Source organism: Phaseolus vulgaris, chromosome 8 (genome assembly GCF_051622355.1).
Source record: "Phaseolus vulgaris cultivar YP4 chromosome 8, ASM5162235v1, whole genome shotgun sequence".
Taxonomy (NCBI): Eukaryota; Viridiplantae; Streptophyta; class Magnoliopsida; order Fabales; family Fabaceae; genus Phaseolus; species Phaseolus vulgaris.
This window is the reverse complement of record NC_143505.1, coordinates 17,569,551-17,587,727: the sequence shown is the minus strand read 5'-3', so window position 1 is coordinate 17,587,727 and position 18,177 is coordinate 17,569,551. Positions and strand designations below refer to the sequence as shown.

General features: G+C 32.1%; 1 pseudogene; it reads left to right on the top strand.

Annotated features, from left to right (window-relative positions):
• The first annotated feature begins 72 nt into the window (after positions 1-72).
• Positions 73-1,008, top strand: LOC150025468 (uncharacterized; annotated as a pseudogene).
• The last annotated feature ends 17,169 nt before the right edge of the window (positions 1,009-18,177 follow it).

The window sequence follows — 18,177 nt, the reverse complement described above, 5'->3', positions numbered from 1 at the left end:
GTATATAAAATAATTGGCTTCAATTTTTGACAAAACTGATCCTCTAAATAAACCATTCTTGATTGTGTTAATATGTTTCACAGTTTATTCTTGCAATATAAACAAATAAGCTCATCAAATGCATCATATGATATACATGCACATTTCCCTGAATGGTTTACGGGTCAGGTATGATCAACTCAATGTGATTAAGTTATGTGTTATATAACCTAAAAAAATATAAATAAGTCAGTATCTCTTGCCTTTGTAGGTTGCAAATGAGCCTTTAAATGTAAGAAACATACACTTAAGGGAATTGTCATATGGCCCTTTCACATGTGCTAACGAATGGCATACTTACTTCGTCAATGGGTACAAATTTCACACTCATGCATGGAGCAAGGGAAAAAAACAATAAATAATGGTGTTTATGTAAAGGGGCTCATGGAAGGAGGCCATGATGATTTCTATGGAATCATTGAACACATATATGAGCTAGAGTACAATTCTTCGAGCTCCCCAAAGAAAGTGGTGGTATTTTATTGTCAGTGGTTTGATCCATCACATAGAGGTACAATAGTGGATCCTAAAAATGGAATTGTGGACATTCACACGGAGAAAAGGTATTTACCCTTTGATCCATTTATCCTTGCATATAATATAAGACAAGTATATTATGTCCCCTATCCAACATCAAGAAAGGACAAAAAAAGTTTGTATGTTGCAATTAAAACAAAGCCTAGAGGTCGCATTGAATCTCTTGATATGGAAGATGATGTTCCTTACCAAATAGATGAAATATCACATGTAAATGAAGTAATTGAAGTTGAAGGTATTTCGGGATTCCAACATTCGCAGGTTCATGTTGAAGAAGTGGAAGAAGATAATGAATTTCAAGATTTTCAAGAAGAAGACAATGAAGAGGAGTTTGAAGATAGTGAAAATGGGGACACTGAAGATGATTATACTAGAGAGGATAGTGAAGATGGACAACTTGAACGAAATGATGCAGAAGAAGACAATGAATAACACGAATTTGATGATGATTGAATTATGTGTTATGATTACATTAGGTGATTGTTAGTATTGCTATTTTCTTGTTTATGTAATAACATAATGATTCTTCTCTGAAGGAAATTTTTATTATGTTGTGTGTTTTTAATTGCAGTATGTTCCTTTCGTTTACAATTGATAATATAATTTTTTTTGTTATAGATGTCTTCAAGAGGATGTGACCAACCAAAACCTTACTTATCTACTCAAAATAAGGGGAAAAGGGTAATGAAGCGTAAAAGGCCACGATATGTGCTTAAAGTAAATATCACACCCCTACCAAATGCACCTATTGCACATGTACCTTCCCCATCCCCAACTCCTGCACATACATCCCCAATTTTATTTATTTCAAACTTGTATAACTTGTTTATTTTGTATCATTGTCTAAAATTTATCCATTCATTTAGTCCACACGTGAAACTTCTTGGATAATGAAAGGGAAATTGCAGGAAGTTGGTAGACTTACAGAGAGTATGGTTTGAGGAGTTCTAAATATACTCATATTTTTCTTAATCTTGTTTTTATGAAACAATATTGGATACATATTAGCAATGTTCAATATTTATAATGTAGAGAAAATACAAGTGGTTGTTTGCCCACAACACACGACTTTGAAGTATATAAGAACATAAGGTGTCTAAAGGTTTTTCAAATGTTATGCATAGAGTTCGATGTGGCATTGATATGGGTGCTTGGATTCCTAATGCAAAGAGGCAATAATTACAACAAAAAATGGACCAACCATGATTGGGAAATAGGGCACACACTAAATGATGGAAGAGGGCCAAACACAACCTTTCATGAAAGGCAAGAACCAAGTCAAGAACATTCAAGACCAAGCTAGGAGCGTCTAAGACAAGTTAGGAGCGTCTAGGACAAGAAGACCAAGCTAGGAAGCATCTAAGACAAGCTAGGAGCGTCTAGGACAAGAAGACCAAGCTAGGAAGCGTCTAGGACAAGCTAGGAGCTTCTAGGACAAGAAGACTTGTATCAAAGCTATAAATGGGATAGTGGCTTACTAGCACAAATTCCGTGAAGGCCCAACAAGTGTAGTTTAGCTTTAATTGGGGTGTAAATAGCATAGCCATGTGGACAAATGTTTATTTTTCTGCACATTAGAATTAAGGAGGAGTTAACCTTGATTAGCAAAGGTTTCTAGAAGCCTTCACTAATCAAGGGACGATTTTGGTAGCCATGTGAACCCATGTGCACCCATGTGCTCCATGTACCCATGTGCCTCACATTTACATTTCATTTGGCTTACATTTCATCTTCTCTTAGCTTAGGATTTACGGCCTCCTTAGCCTATAAAAGGAGATGCCTAGCTCTTGTATTTTGGAAGATTAATGAGAGTAATGTTATGCTGCCAACATTGTGCCATACATTTCTTTTCCCTAGTTTCTAGGATCTAATCTTCATCTTCATCACCTACCATAGGGTTGGCCGAACCTCCCTCTTTCCATACACATCATGCACCTTCAAGATCACCATAGCTCCTAGGAGGATCTTGCACATTTCAATCCATAGCTTTCGCACCCATTGATCGTGATTCCGAGAAGAGCTCCATGAATTTGTCATCACTAAAGCCCATAATAAAAAAAAATTATGATGATTCATTACATAAAGGACACAAAGTTGTGGGAAGTATTACTCCTCTTCTTATTAGTTTCGCTCTTGTCGGCACTTTTCCTTTCAGAATTCTCCAAGCTAATAATAAAACATTTGGAATAGCTTTGATTTCTCAAAGGACTTCCAAAGTTAAAATGTATTCAGTATTTATGGAATAATGTAAGACCTCATATGCCGATTTCCCTAAATAAATATCTTCTTCATCAGCTTGCCAAACTAACCTATCTTGCAAAAGTTGTTGTAGCACCTCCACATTCACATCTAACACTAATTGTGAGAGATGTTCACTTTTCCATATAAAAGTGTTCCTTCTCCACTCCAAATTTCATTCCCATTTCTCATTCTATCTTTATTATACCCACATGCTGGATGCATTTATATTTATCATTCGAAATAAGGTATAATCTCGGATAATTTTTTTCAAAGTATAATTTCCTAATTTCCATAAAATAATATTTTCTCCTCCCCAAACCTTTCAGAGGAGACACAGTGATATTCCAATTCTTACAAAATAAAAATAAAAATTACTAAACTTAAAAACCTTTAAATATCTCAAAAGAAAACAACAATAGTCCTAATTACAAATAATACACATCCGAGTGAACACCACTCGCAATGAATTCTACCAATAACATCTTTTCAAATATGGTGTTTCTACATATGGTTAGAAAATGGAGGGTAGACTTTTAGCCCGTTTAATAATTTGGGTGAGGGTAGGTTGAATGAGTGGTGACAAACAAAAGAATACAAAGATGTTTCTTACTCTTTAGAAAGATGATATTGCAATGATTCTCTACCAATTGATATACAATATTTTAGGTTGTCCGAGTCTACATCAAATGATCGACATATCATACTTTCCTTGAAAATATGTAAGAAACAGGTTCTGAATTTTCTTAATCTTTAATTTAAATTATATAGTTCTCACATTATTTGTTTAGCATATAGTATCTTATTATAAAGGCATAAAATGTGGAATTTTAATTTCAATCATGACGCTGTGCCAATCAAAATGTTTAGCATGCATCATTTGCACCATCATGCCCACGTCAACAAAACAATAATTATGATATGATATAAATTTGTACCTCACGATTTGCCAAAAGGTACTGTAATTAGCATTAATAGTGTGGTATACACACAAGTCAAGCACTGACCAGTGTTAGAAGATTAAAAGAAATATACTATGTGTTCAATATGTTTTTATAATTTTAATTTATATTAAAATATTGTACGTATCAATGATAATTAAATAAATAATTTAAAGTGGATGTCAGTTTTAAGGATCGTTAATGGATTGGATTTTTCTAAATCCAAATAAATGAATTAGAATTTAAAATTTATATTTATATTTTAACTAGATTAAATTTAGATTTTTTTAAATTTATTTAAAATGAATTAAAGTTAAATTAAATTTATTTTGTCAATTAGATTAAATTCATTTTGATTTCGACATAGGTTAACCTAACTTGAGGTCTAAGTCGACTAGATCTAAACTTAAACCGATTCGACTAGATCTATATGTGAGCTGACTCGACTAGATCTATATGCGAGCCGACTCGACTAGATCTATATGCGAGCTGACTCGGCTAGACCTGGACCCGGACTAACTCGGTTAGACTTGGACCTGGGTCAAATCGGGCCAATCTAGGCCCTGGGCAACTCGACTCGACATGGGTTGGGACCGACTCGAATCCACATTGGTCAGGGCCACCTCGGCTCAAAATCAGCCCGGCCGACTCGGCTCGACATCGACCCGGACCGACCAGGCTCGAAATCGATCACGACTACTGGCATGACATGGACCAGGACCGACTCAGTTCTACATGGACCCGTGTCGACTCGCCTCAACATCAGCTCAGGCCAACTTGCCTCGACATGGGTCCGGACCGACTCGGCTCGACATGCGTTCGGGTCAACTCACCTCAACATGGGCTCGGGACTACTCCACTTCGGCCCGGACTGACTCGGATCGTCATTGGTTCAAATTTACTTGAATCGAAATCGACATGAGCTGACTCGGCTCAACTTCGGCCCTTACCGACACGGCTCGAAATATGCCTGGGTCGTTGCTGTCAGCTCCGCATTAGCTTGGGCCAACTCAACTCAACATCAATCCGGGCCGACTCGGCTCGACATCGGCTCAGGCCACCTCGGCTCCACATGAGCCCAGGCAGACTCAGCTCGACTTCGACCCGAACCGACTCGGCTTGACATCGATCAGAACTGACTCTGCTCGACAACGCCTTAACATGAGCTCGGACTGACATGGCTCGACATCGACCTGGACCGACATGGCTCGACATGGACACAGGCCGACTCGGCTCGAACTCGACTCGAACTCGGCTAGGACCGACTCGGCTCAAAATCGTTCGGACAGACTCGACTCAACATCAACGAGGACTAACTCAACTCGACAAGGCCTCAACATCGACCAGGACCAACTCGACTCGACATGAACTCGAGCCACCAATGTCAGCTAGACATCGGCCCTGGACGGACTCAGCTCGACATGGCCCGAGTCAACTTGATTCGACATAGGCTAGGCTGGACTCAGCTCAACATCGCCCCGGGTGAACTCGGCTCGGTATGGGCTCCGGCTGCCTCGGCTCGACATTGGCTCAGGTCGTATCATCTCAACTTCGGTCCGGAATGACTTGGCTCAACATCGATCAGGACTAACTCAACTCTACAATGGCTCGACATCAATCCGGACCGACTCGGCTAGACATGGCCCAGGCCGAATCTTCACGACATGTGCCTTGGCTAACTCAGCTCTACATCGGTCTTAGCTGGCTCGGCTCAACTTGGGCCCGATCCAACTCGACTTGACATTGGCTCGGGTGGACTCGGCTCAACATCTTCTGGGGCGGACTCGGCTCGACATTGGCCCAAGCCAACTCGGCTCGATGGGGACACTAGCTGACTTGGCTCGACATGGTCCTGGATGGACTTGGCTCGACATGGGTCTAGGTCGAATCGGCTCAACATGGGCCTGGGTTGACTTGGCGTGATATGGGCCTGATACCAACTTGACTTGGGCTTTGGCCGACTCTACTAGACTTGGGCCAGGGTTTACTTGGCTCAACTTCGGCCTGGGTCGACTTTTACCTGGGCCGACTCGGCTCGAGTTTGGCTCGAACCGACTTGACTCGACTTTGGCCTTGATCGAATCGACTCGACCTTGGTTCGGACCGACTCGGCTCGACATGAATTCGAGCTGACTTTGCTCGACTTGGGATCGAATTGACTTCGCACAACCTAGGTCGGGGTCAATTCAAAATCCAATCTAAAATTCATTTTGGATAATCCAAAAATATATCTAATCCATATCAATTAAATGGATTAGACTTAAAATCCAAAAATATGAATTTGAATTTGAGATAAATTCATTTAAATATATTAAAAGTAATATGGATTGGATAATTATAAATTGAATTTCGCAATTGGATTTTTTTTTTCACTCTTAATCAGATGCAGTATATAATTGTCACTTGTGAAATCAACTCATACCTAATGCTAAAATTATTTTCACATCTACTTTAGGTAGCATAACTCTACTTTTGATCCACATTAAGTTGTTTAATATTTTATTATATTTTTTGTAATGATGCTAAAAACACACTGAAAAAAAAATATATTTGTTTCTCTCTTTCACATATTTATTTTAACTTTTCTTTCTTTATATCTCATTTATTTCAAAATTTAATCACACTATAGCTTAAACATTAAGAATTATGCTTATTTTATCATATTTTTAAGCAGAGTAAAGCATTTTAAGTATGAAACCTAACTTTAACTTTTTAATAGTATCCTAGACTAAAGCATCTGGATGTCAAAGTAACGTGATTACAAGTCCCAAATTTCTCTTGAAAAATGTTATTTGAAAAATGATTTGAATCTATATCTTTTGAAAATGTAGAGATATTAGATTTGATAGTTTGGTATTCAAATGTTTTTTTTTTATGTTCAAAATGTTATTGAATGTTGTTGAGTTGTGTTATGAATTGTTTGAAGTTTAAATAATAATGAAAGTTGGTTGTTTGAGTTTGAATTTGAGTTGAGTCCCGTTTAATATATATATATATATATATATATATATATATATATATATATATATATATGAATCCAATAAGAGTACAAGTTAAATCCTGAGCCTTGTAATATCATATTGATCTTATAGATTATATAAAGTACAAATTGAAGTATTAATTTTGGATGAAGATTTGAAAGTAAGATAGTTATGTTACTTAATTTTTTTATATTTTCTCTCAAGTGGAGATTTTCACTCAAACAAAAATATAACACAAAACTTATATTGCTCTCTAGTCCATTTTCACTCAAGCCAAAATGGAGTGGAAATTGTCTCTCTTATTTTCGTTCAAGCGAGAACAGTACTGTAACTAAATCTAATATCAGTTATGTTTTCTCTTAAAGGAAGTAATTGTTGGTCAAACGCGAGTTATTTTCAGTTAAGCGAAATTATTTTTGTTTGAGATAAAAAAAACTTTTTTTTTCTTTTTTTTTTTGTCTCTTCAATGAATTGTATGTATGTTTTTATACATGTAAAATGAATATTAGTTTATATGTGAAAATTTTAAATGATATGTATTATATGAAAATCACTGTAAGAATGATAAAATTATGAAATTAAAGTTATACATTTAGAATATGAGAGTCATTGATTATTATTAAGTATTAAAATTTATGGTGTAAGAAAAGTAATGTAAATTTGAATTTCAATCCAATTATTTTGAATTTAAATTTATAAAAATCCAAAATAATTTAAAAATATATATAAATTTGAAAGTTCCAATCTAAATCATTTGACTTTATTTTATTAATTTAATAATAAATCAAATGCAATTTTATGGATTTTTTTACTCACTCCTAAAAAGAAGAGATGTGACTAAAGAGAGAGTGGAACCCACCTCCAATGTTGGTCAAAATATTACAAACCAAACCTTTACTTGAATAGTGATTCAAACCTAAGCAAACTTAGAGACATAATAAAGAAAAATCCTCCACTCACTGTGGCATTACTGCCTTCAAATCAACCCATCTCATCCACTCAAAGAGTTATTTTCTCCTTCTATGCAAGACCTCCATGTGCACCTTTTCTGTGCTTCCATGCAAGTTTGTGCTTAAAGTCAAAGGAGTGGACCTTATAACTCTTTATATTAGTTGTAGAGATAGGTCACCCACCCTAAAGTGAGGAAAGTCATTTCATAAATTAATAGATTTGTTCCCTCTCATGCCATGTATATGTGATTATTTGTTCTACAAAAGAAAAAAGTCATTAAATTGAGCAAATAATACATCTTATTACTTATGGCCAATCTTTTTCAACCAAGTCTTTTTGTAGAAATTTGTTTAAGATCTTTCGGCGATAATTCAGGTGAATAATGAACCAAATAATGGAAGCTAAGCATTTCACTTTCAATAATCTTTGAAATATTAAGTCAGTCAACACACAACAAAGAAATCATTTGTTAAGATTACGAGAGGATAGAAACATGCCCTTATTACTTAATTATGTTAAATTTTTATAAAGGTGTTATATTCTTAGAAACATTCAACAGGTTAGTGTTAGGGGTGTCTTTTAATTGAGCACTAACCTATTTGAGACATAAAAGTTATGGAAATAAAAAAATTTCACTTATTTTACCAAAGCTTTTTCATATCCAGTTACTCTATGCAACATGGAAGTAGATGAATTTAAATTAAAATTTCAACTAGAGAGACTCTGAAGAGTAGTATAATGTATTGTGAAGTAATTTAAAACAAGTTATTTCTTACTTATGTACTACCAGATGACCGAGAGTCAAGAGATCGTACAATTCTTTTGGCCGATCAGTCTTATCGGTATATTGAGTACTCACAATCTTCAATTCCCAACGAGATCTAACAGCGTTATTAATCAACTAATCACATTAAGTAACACAAACATGATTAAGAGACAATTGGACCATATTAGGCTGAAGAAATCATTTGTACGATCCAAGCCCAATAGCACCACTATAAATAGATGAACATTCCAAACCATAAGGTATCATAATTCCCTAAAAACATGCCTACTCAAACCAAAACTGACTTGAACATCAGAGTGTCATTACAGATATCTTTACTACCGAAAAGACCTAGTAAACCAAGACATATAGGACATAGGAAGATAAAAGGAGTGAAGGCCGAGAAGTTATAGTGGACTCGCCTCAATAAACTTGACTAGAACACCTTACTTTTTTTAATTTCACTCAATTTCATATTTAACCCTTAAGAAAGAGTGAAAATTGAGAATAAAAAGTTTTTTTTTCTTAAATTTATTCTTACACTTTGTTTACATAAGGATTAACTTTTATTAAGGATAACAAAACAGGTAAGTATGACACATCGTCTTGTCAACCTATCATAGTTTGGTAGATTGAGTTAGTATTTTTTTAGTTTTTCAGTTTACTCTAATTTATTTTACCTGACATGTCAACCTCGTGGTCCAGAGACAAGGTGGTATGGTGACTTACAAACCTGCGTATATTTTTTAAATTAAAATAAAAAAAATAGTTTAAAAAATTTACAGTTTTGTATTATATTATTTGAAGAATATAAATATACAATAATATTATTCTTTAAATTTTAATATTTATAAATTAAGTTTCAATTATTAATTATAATAAAATAATTTAATGTACATAAAAATAATAATTATTTTAATTTATCTAATTAGAAATATTGACTAATTAATTCAAAACTTAATAAATATTTACATGATTAAATTTGTTATATATACTAAAATTAAAAAAAGTTATGAAAAAATCAAAATTATAAAAGAACAAAATTTTAGAAAATTGGTCGACTAACTAGAAAAGACAAGCCAAGATTTCTTCTCCACCTATCCATTACGGGTTACCTTGTCTCACCTCACTTTCATGCCAATTAACATATTTTGTAATCCTTACCTTTTAGCATATGGAAAAGAAAATATTTAAATGTAATCAATTTGGAGACATTCATAATTAATTAAGAGTGTTTTTTTTTCTCTTATAATAATAACATAATTAAAATTATTGTATTGGTTGAGGTTGAATGATCTTATAATCGCCAGAATTGGATGTCATGTGACCGATTAGTATGAATACATCAAGATAATAAGGAATACATGATAAATCAGTTAATATCATTTTTATAATTATACACATTAAATATTGTCCATCAATAATAGAGTCCATTACAACAATATAAATAAACGCATCAAACAAAGTAAAGGTACGTCATTATTACAGTATACGGTATTAATAGCACCCAGATACTGAATACTCACTTGAGTTGTTGAAGAACCTTTTGCGGGTTCACTTTCAATCGAGAACTGAAGTCCAAACGTGTGAAGAAGAAAAGGAAGGAAAGCACGATCGAGGTAGCAAATATTGTCTTAACCCCTTACAAGTACAATTGGTACCACGTCCAACTTTAAAATCTCAATAATTAGTAGCTATAAAACCTTAATAGTTAATTAGATACCAATATAAAAATTATTTATCAATAATAAAAAACTAATTTAGATACAAGTAATTTGTTTAGTCTCCTAATTTAGTCAATATAATAATTAATATTTTTTATTTTTATAATTAATTTCTATTGAATAATTTTCTAGTGAATATAGTCTGGAATACTTCTTCGAAAAAGAAAAATAAAATTTGTCCTTATTCATCAATATCATTTCTTCAAATAAAACTTTGAAACGGTGGAGTCGACAACCCTTTGGACTTTTCACTTCTCTCAAAATCAAGCAAAGAAAAATGACTAATTTTTAGAACCCTTTAATTCTATAAAAGGATACTCATGAAGAAGAGAATAAAACCCTATTTTTTTAAATAGAGACCAAGACTTGATGTCATTTTCTCTTTGTAAAAGTCTCTTTCAAGATGAGAAGAAAGAAATATTTAATAAGAAGCACGCTTAACATGTAGAAAAGAGTGAGAAGGAAGAGAAGGGTGAGTGTGAAAGAGAGTAGACAATAAAAGTATTGGAGAAGGCATTAAAAAAAGTGACACCTCATTTTTTTGATAAGAATGTATCTTGAAATTGAGAAGTAAAGAATATGAATAAGCTGACTTTATCTTCCTCGCACTCTCTCTTTTCTTGGTGGCAACAGAATTTCCAAATTTCACCCTAGAGAATTGCTTTCGGGAGCATAATTGCTACAATTTACTTTTAACTTTTAATGTTTTATATTCTTTTCCCAATTCAACTCTAATTTAATTCAACTCTAATTTATTAGTGTATTTCATAACAGGTTTTTTTTTAAGCGAAAAACAAATAAATAAATAAGAGGTATTTTAACGATACATCAATCCTTATACAATACAAGTATGAGAATTTAATCTTATAACCTCTTAACAAAAACTTATCTTTTAGGAATTTTAACTGATCTCATACAAAACAAAGACTCAAGACACCAATAATGAAAAACTTACACTGCACGCTTTAGACGTAATCCAAGACCAAGTCTTCATTTGAGACATAGTGAAAATTTCTATGTGATCTATCATGTCTCCTCTGAAAATCCTCTTATTCCTGTGTGACCACAATTCTCCTACAACTGCTATCCACACGCCATCCCAAATCTGATTTACACTTTCCTTGACACCACTCATCCTAAAGCTTTTAAAATGGTTTTTTGGCTTCCTATGATCTGTCTGTCAATCTCATCCACTCGTAACACTTAGACCACACGAGTCAAGTTACTCTACATGTGCAGAAAAGATGGGACGTGGCTTCCTCTTCCTCCCCACACAGATAACTCGCTTTTGTAGCTTAATTAAAAATGACTTTATTTAATATACAATTTATTTTAATAGTTTTTAATTTATTTTTATAAATTATTTTTCAACTGACTTATCACCTATGTATAGCCTACTAGCTTTTTTTCTCTGTCTATTTTTATTCACACCCATTTACTTGAAATCTCTTTACTTTTTTTAATATAAAAACTTTTTTTTGTCTATTCTATCATTTTCAGTTATCTAATTAAGTTTGCGTGTCTTAGATTTTTCTGTTCTCACATGTAAACAGATATGAACTGCATCTTTTATAATATCCATGACAAGCTTGCAAATTAGAAATACTTCACATCATGTTGAAATTATTTTATTTAACAGAAGAACAAACTATTCATTGGATCGTAATCCAAAATTCTGAAATTTAAGAGTGGGATAATCACTAAGATAAATAATTTGTTTTTAAATTACATGCTCTTATCATTTTACTATAGGTTAAATTAAAGCTCACGGTATTTAGGTAAAAGAATGTGATAACCTATCTAACTTTTGATAATATTTTTTGTCTTATTTTGTAACAATTTCATATCTTGTCATGCAGTTTATTGTTTGATTTTGATTTAAAATATTTTATTTGAATTGGTTGATTTAGACTTGATTTATGGAACACTTGAAATGTGTAAATTGTACATGTCAATTTTTTTAAGCATATTTTCGTGAGGCAACCCAAGTACCCAACTCTGTTTAATGTTTAATGGGGGTGGATTAGTATAATTTTTAAAACACTTTTCTAATTAGCTTCAAGCGTAAGAGAGATAAAGAAAGAAAGATTGCACGATATTGAATTAATGATGTATTATTTGATGAATGCAACTGCTCATAGAAGAAATTTGAAGATTTTGTGAAGATCTATTTGTGAAGACATAAAATGTTATTGTATGGTTTGTATTGCATAGGATATGTGCCGATAAAAAAATATTGCATAGGATATATTATATGATATATTGTAAGATTTTCCCACCTTGATTTGATCTTGTATTGCATTTAAGCTTCTTCAAAAAAATTTAAGACTTCGTCTTCTTCAAAGACTTCTCTATCTTTTGTAGACATTGTTTGTCTTTTGAAGACTTTATTTATCTTTTAAGTCTTCATCTATCTTTCAAAGTCTACATCTGTCTTTTGAAGACATTGTTTCTCTATTAAATACTTCTATTTTAATCCATTAAAAAGACATTATCAATTAAAACCACTTACATGTGATTTTAATTTATTAAAATGATGCTTTAATTGGTTAAAAATCCGAGACTTTATTTTAATTGATTACAAAGGTATAATTAATTAAAATAATTTAAATTGAGATTATATGAATATTTTTCTCGTTCTCAATATCAAATGTCAAAAATTAATTGAGATCTTTTGAGAAAAATATTTCTATTTTTGAGAGAGAATTTATGTTGTATTACATTCTCCTTGGAGTTTTCTTTGAGCAAATTGTGATCAATATCTTAGTTTGTGCAAAAAAAACATAGTTTCTAACATGGAGTATTTTATTACTCGTGTTCTTATCTCTTGTCCAAATGATAATCTTTTTTTTAGTGTTTCTACGTTAGCTTTGCAACTTGTCTAGAGTTTTCAAGTTACTCTTGAATAAGGGGTTGCAAGGTGTGGAATTGAGTCTTGTAAGGTTCCATACTTAAGTTCTAGTGTGTTTTTATTGCTTTATTAAGCGTTTGTAAAACTTGAAAGTATACTGTGTGACACTTAGCTGATATGACAAAGCAATTGGACGTAGATCTTTTAATTGAGTAAAACAATATATATCTTGTTGTATCCTTTTTTGTCTCTCTCTCCTTATATTTTAAAAATATCTTGTATCTAGAAATTTCTTGGATCTATTTTAGACTATTTTTAATCAATCAATTCTATATTTAACATCAATCAACTCAACTTTAGAGTGATTGTTTTTATTATCTTGAAATGTCTAGATTACAACCATGCTACATATGAAACATGTGATAGCACTCAAGATAATGCACTTACAACTCCCTTAAACAACCCACAAGAGAAAATAGCAAGAAATGCGAATAAAGTCTATAATCAATACACTAAGCAAATATATTACAATAAATTACGAGATTTAAGAAAAATATCATTTTATTGTGATGGACTTACAAATATGATAATCAATTAATTAACAAGCAAAAGTTCACCAAACAACCTTGAATGTAATCATATATAACAAGAGATGTTTTCATAGAGATTTTAGCTTGTTGGAGAGTTTCTTGATGTTTGTACCTACTAACCTTGAAATAATTGTTGTTCTTTGAAATAAAACTCAAAAAACCTTTAATAGAAAACATATTATATATAACTTAATCAATTACATTAAGTAACAATCCATTATTTTGTTTTGATTTATTTCTCGAAAAACAATTGGAATAGTATAATCAATTATGCTTCTAGTTGATCAACTATTTCCACAAGCAGACATAAGATAATACAAATGGAATTTGTGACACATGAAAATGCGATTCACGTTTAGACATAGCAGAAACAAATAATGCACACTATATAGTAGTAGACACAATTGGCTTATAAGACAACCTTCAATCAGATGAACGTACAACATGTGCTCCATCAAAAGGGTGGACAAGACGCTCTTCACTAGTAGATGGGACATTATTTACCAAACAGATAAAGTAGGAACTCCTTCCTGGATAAGTAGACGAGATGTTCTCTAACAAACAAGACATTATTCACTCCATAAGTGTATCAAACACCTTTCACTAGACAAACCTCATAGAGTAAATGATAATATATTATTTGACATACTTGTTCAGTTGGATGATCTTTGAATATGTTTTCTTAAACCAATTTCTATATCTACTGACCCTAGAGGACACAAAATAACTTAAGTACCTAAATCTTTTATTTAATTATTTTTGTAGGACGAGTGGCATCAGTGTGGTATTGATGACTTTTCTACGACACGTGCATCGTGATGTCAGAAGTAATACTTTGTTCCTAAGGACAGATATCGAACCCACAAGGAACAGTTGAATAATCAAGTAAAAGATTCACTAAATAGAAAACAAAATAATAAAGTTTGTTGGGGTTTTGTTATGAGTGCAATGATTAATAAGAAAACAAGTCAAAGAGTTTGTTGCTTCAATTGGAAAAATAGGGATTGGGGTTCTTCTTTCTCAATATTTTATATTTTGATTAGCATGACAATATTGTGTCATTTGATTAATATTGATGTATGTATAAAAACCATTTATTGTGATTCCTCGGATATAAAATTATTAAGATGTTTTCTAAATATTGATTTCTCGCATATTTATAAAAACTTCTTATCAGTAAGATCAGACGTTGATAGCAATTAACATTTCAAATCTATTCATAGCATTCAAATATGTTAAGCATTATCATTTGGGTCAGAAACTTAGAATTACTTTCTAGTCAAATCTAAATTTCAATATCAAGGCAAACAAGCATTACTAACAAAATGATAATACCAATCATCAATAAAGAAAAAAATATTATCTTTAGATATCACCTAATACATAAGAGTTTGAAGAGATTACTCTCAATCCTAAATGGTAGAATTAGCCACACATGATGGTTGTTACAAACAGGGAGAGCAAGAAAAGAAGATTTTGGATGTTTCTCCTTGACGGCTGCCTCCTTTAGGGTTTCTAACACCTCCTATTCTCCCAATTGGATTACAATTCACTCAATGGTGTTTTCCTCTCAATCTTGCACACCTAGGGTTGTGCCTCAAGCCTCCTATTTAACCTAATTTGTTTGGGTTAAGTGTCTTATCGTTTGGGCGTTATTGAACTCGCCTAGGTGAGAAGCACGAAAAAAGGCCCAACGTTACTGAAGCAAACTCGCTTGGGCGAGATTGAGCTTGCTTGAGCGAGATTCTCTGGTGGCGTCTGGCTTAGGCGAGTTTGGGCGGGCTTTGGTGAGTCCATGGTGCACTCTAATTTTCCCTTTTTAGCTTTGTATATTATCCTTCTGCCCAATCATCTTCATTCTTTACTAGAATCCTAAAATTAACACAAATTTGGGAATAAATAATTCTTATTCAAATTAAAATCACAAAATATGTAAAAAGGTATAAATTCATAAATTTGGGGTTATTTTATGTTTATTTTATCGATTAATACTCATAAGTGTTTGTATTTTAATATGAAATACTACTGAAATCTGACAGTTATCATGTATATTGATAGTGCTTATTTGAGACACATGATTGGTGACAAAAATAAGTTTATAGACATTACATTAAATGATAATGATTATGTCACCTACATTGATAATAATGTTAGAATGTTTGACTCTATAATGGGAGTTGAATAGAGTTTGAGGTCTCCTCATAGCACAAACAACACAGACAAATTTTATACTAGTTCACCCAAACTCATGGACTACGTGTAGTTCTCCTTAAGCCAATTACTCAAGAGGTTTCACTAATCAAATCAATTGATTAAACCTAGTACACAAACAACTCCATCTATGACATAAATCACTCTTGATTAGATTGTCTTAACCTCTCCCTAAGATTAAAACCTCACAAAAAGAAACAAGAACAATTCTCAAGGAGAGAACAATTAAGGCTCACTAGGATTACTTCACAAAGTGAAGAATTACAATAATTTTCACTCACCCACAAAGAATATTTAGCATTATATGATCACTAAAAGATATAAAGAATTGCATATTATTGTTGTGTATTTCTTCTTCGTCTTCAGTCCTTTATATAGAATTGTAAGATGATCGTTGTAAAACTTCTTTGGCTAAGATATCAACTTTGACTGATTTTCTTCGTCTGCACATGATCTTCTACAAAAATCCATTCATCAATGCTTTAATAAGAACCTTTATATAGAAAAATATTGTATACTTCTTCACTTGGGCTTTTGTTTCCAATTGTAATGAAAACAGTTCAAACAACATGTGTATATATAATAATTAATCTCGTTTAATCACAATTGCTCAAATATTTTATTTCTTCATTTTGTATAATTTATTGATCATTTGTTAAATAATTTTTTTCCAAAACTTATATATATATATATATATATATATAATATTGAAGGAATTGTCTCAAATATGTTTTAAAACACTTGTTATATATTTAGAAAACATTTTCATTACGGCTTGATTACTTATTTAATTCAAAGTGTTAGATCGTTTATCATCAATCTAGTGATACTACGGGATGGTCTAAAGATCCTTTAGTTAGTACAAAACACATATTAGAATGTTCAAATAATAAATTCAAATGACCAAGTAAATCACGTTGAGTTTTTTGTTATCATCAAAAATCATAGATAGTTTGTTGGTATTAGACCTTCCATAAGGGTTTTATGGCTTCTAGGGTCTCAACAAATAACAAAGAAAAAAATTTGGAGTAGGAGATGTAGGTGATTCATCTATGGAAATATAGAATGTGTTTCTTGTTAAAGGTTTGAAGCATAATTTGTTGAGTATTAGTCAAATATATGATAAGGCCTTAAAGGTAACATTTGAGGTAAATAATTGTTTAATTCTAGATAAAAATTCCCACCAAGTAGTGTTAATTTCTAAAAGATTTCACAACATTTGCATGATAGATTTAGATCATGCATCATCATGTCATATTTATTATTTCATTTTCAAGAAAGAGGATTTGTAACTATGGTCACTACAAAAAAAAGTGTAAATTGTGGCGGTTATTTTCGTATATTGTGGCGGTTATAACCGCCACAATATACGCTTGTGGCGGTTTCCCAAACCGCCATAGAACTGGCCGCCACAAAGTTTAATGTGGCGGTTTTACGCTACCCGCCGCAACACCCGCCACTTTCAACATAGTGTAAGTAGTGGCGGTTTTTATATGTAAGTAATGTCAGTTATAACTGTCGCAATTTACATTCATTGAAGAAGATTGACACCATAATATACGTAAATAGTGTCAGTTATAACTGTCACAATTTACATTCATTGAATAAGATTTTGGCGCCATAATATACGTAAATAGTAGCGTTTTTAACTAACGTAATTTTAATTCTGAATAAATAAAATTTAACCACGACTTTTTTATAATCTTTTTTATAATCTGTTTTATACAATTATGAAATTTAACCACCACTTTTTCATAATAAAATAAAATAATGTATAAAGTTATAATCATCCATTCATTTCATTGAAAAATTAAAACACACATAGTAATGTTCAAAAGTTTATATGTAATTGAAAATTAAAACACACATAATAATGTTCAAAAGTTTATATGTAATTGAAAATTAAAACACATAAAAATTTCATACATCCCTAATCAAGTTTAAAATTAAAACATACATCCCTAATTAGTTTTGCTTCCAGCACTTGATCATATTACTTGATTAGGTGATGGAGCACCACTTCCATAATTTGATGCCTGAAATAAATAATTTTAAGTTAATGAATTTGTATGTTTATAATTATAAAATAAAAGACACCAATAAATATTTAAATATATTAATACCTCATTGGTGGATGCATGAACCAAATTAGTTGCCCTTGCAGCAAAATGTTCTGGAATATCTTTTCTTGAAGCAATATATGCAAGCAAAGTGTTGGTGAATTAAGTCACTTTAAATGAAAATGAAAACAAAAATAGAGAGCGACTTTTGGTGAATTATATGAATTGTATTAAGCAATATTCAAAATACATTAATTTATAAAATTTGATATTCAAACGTACCCTTTT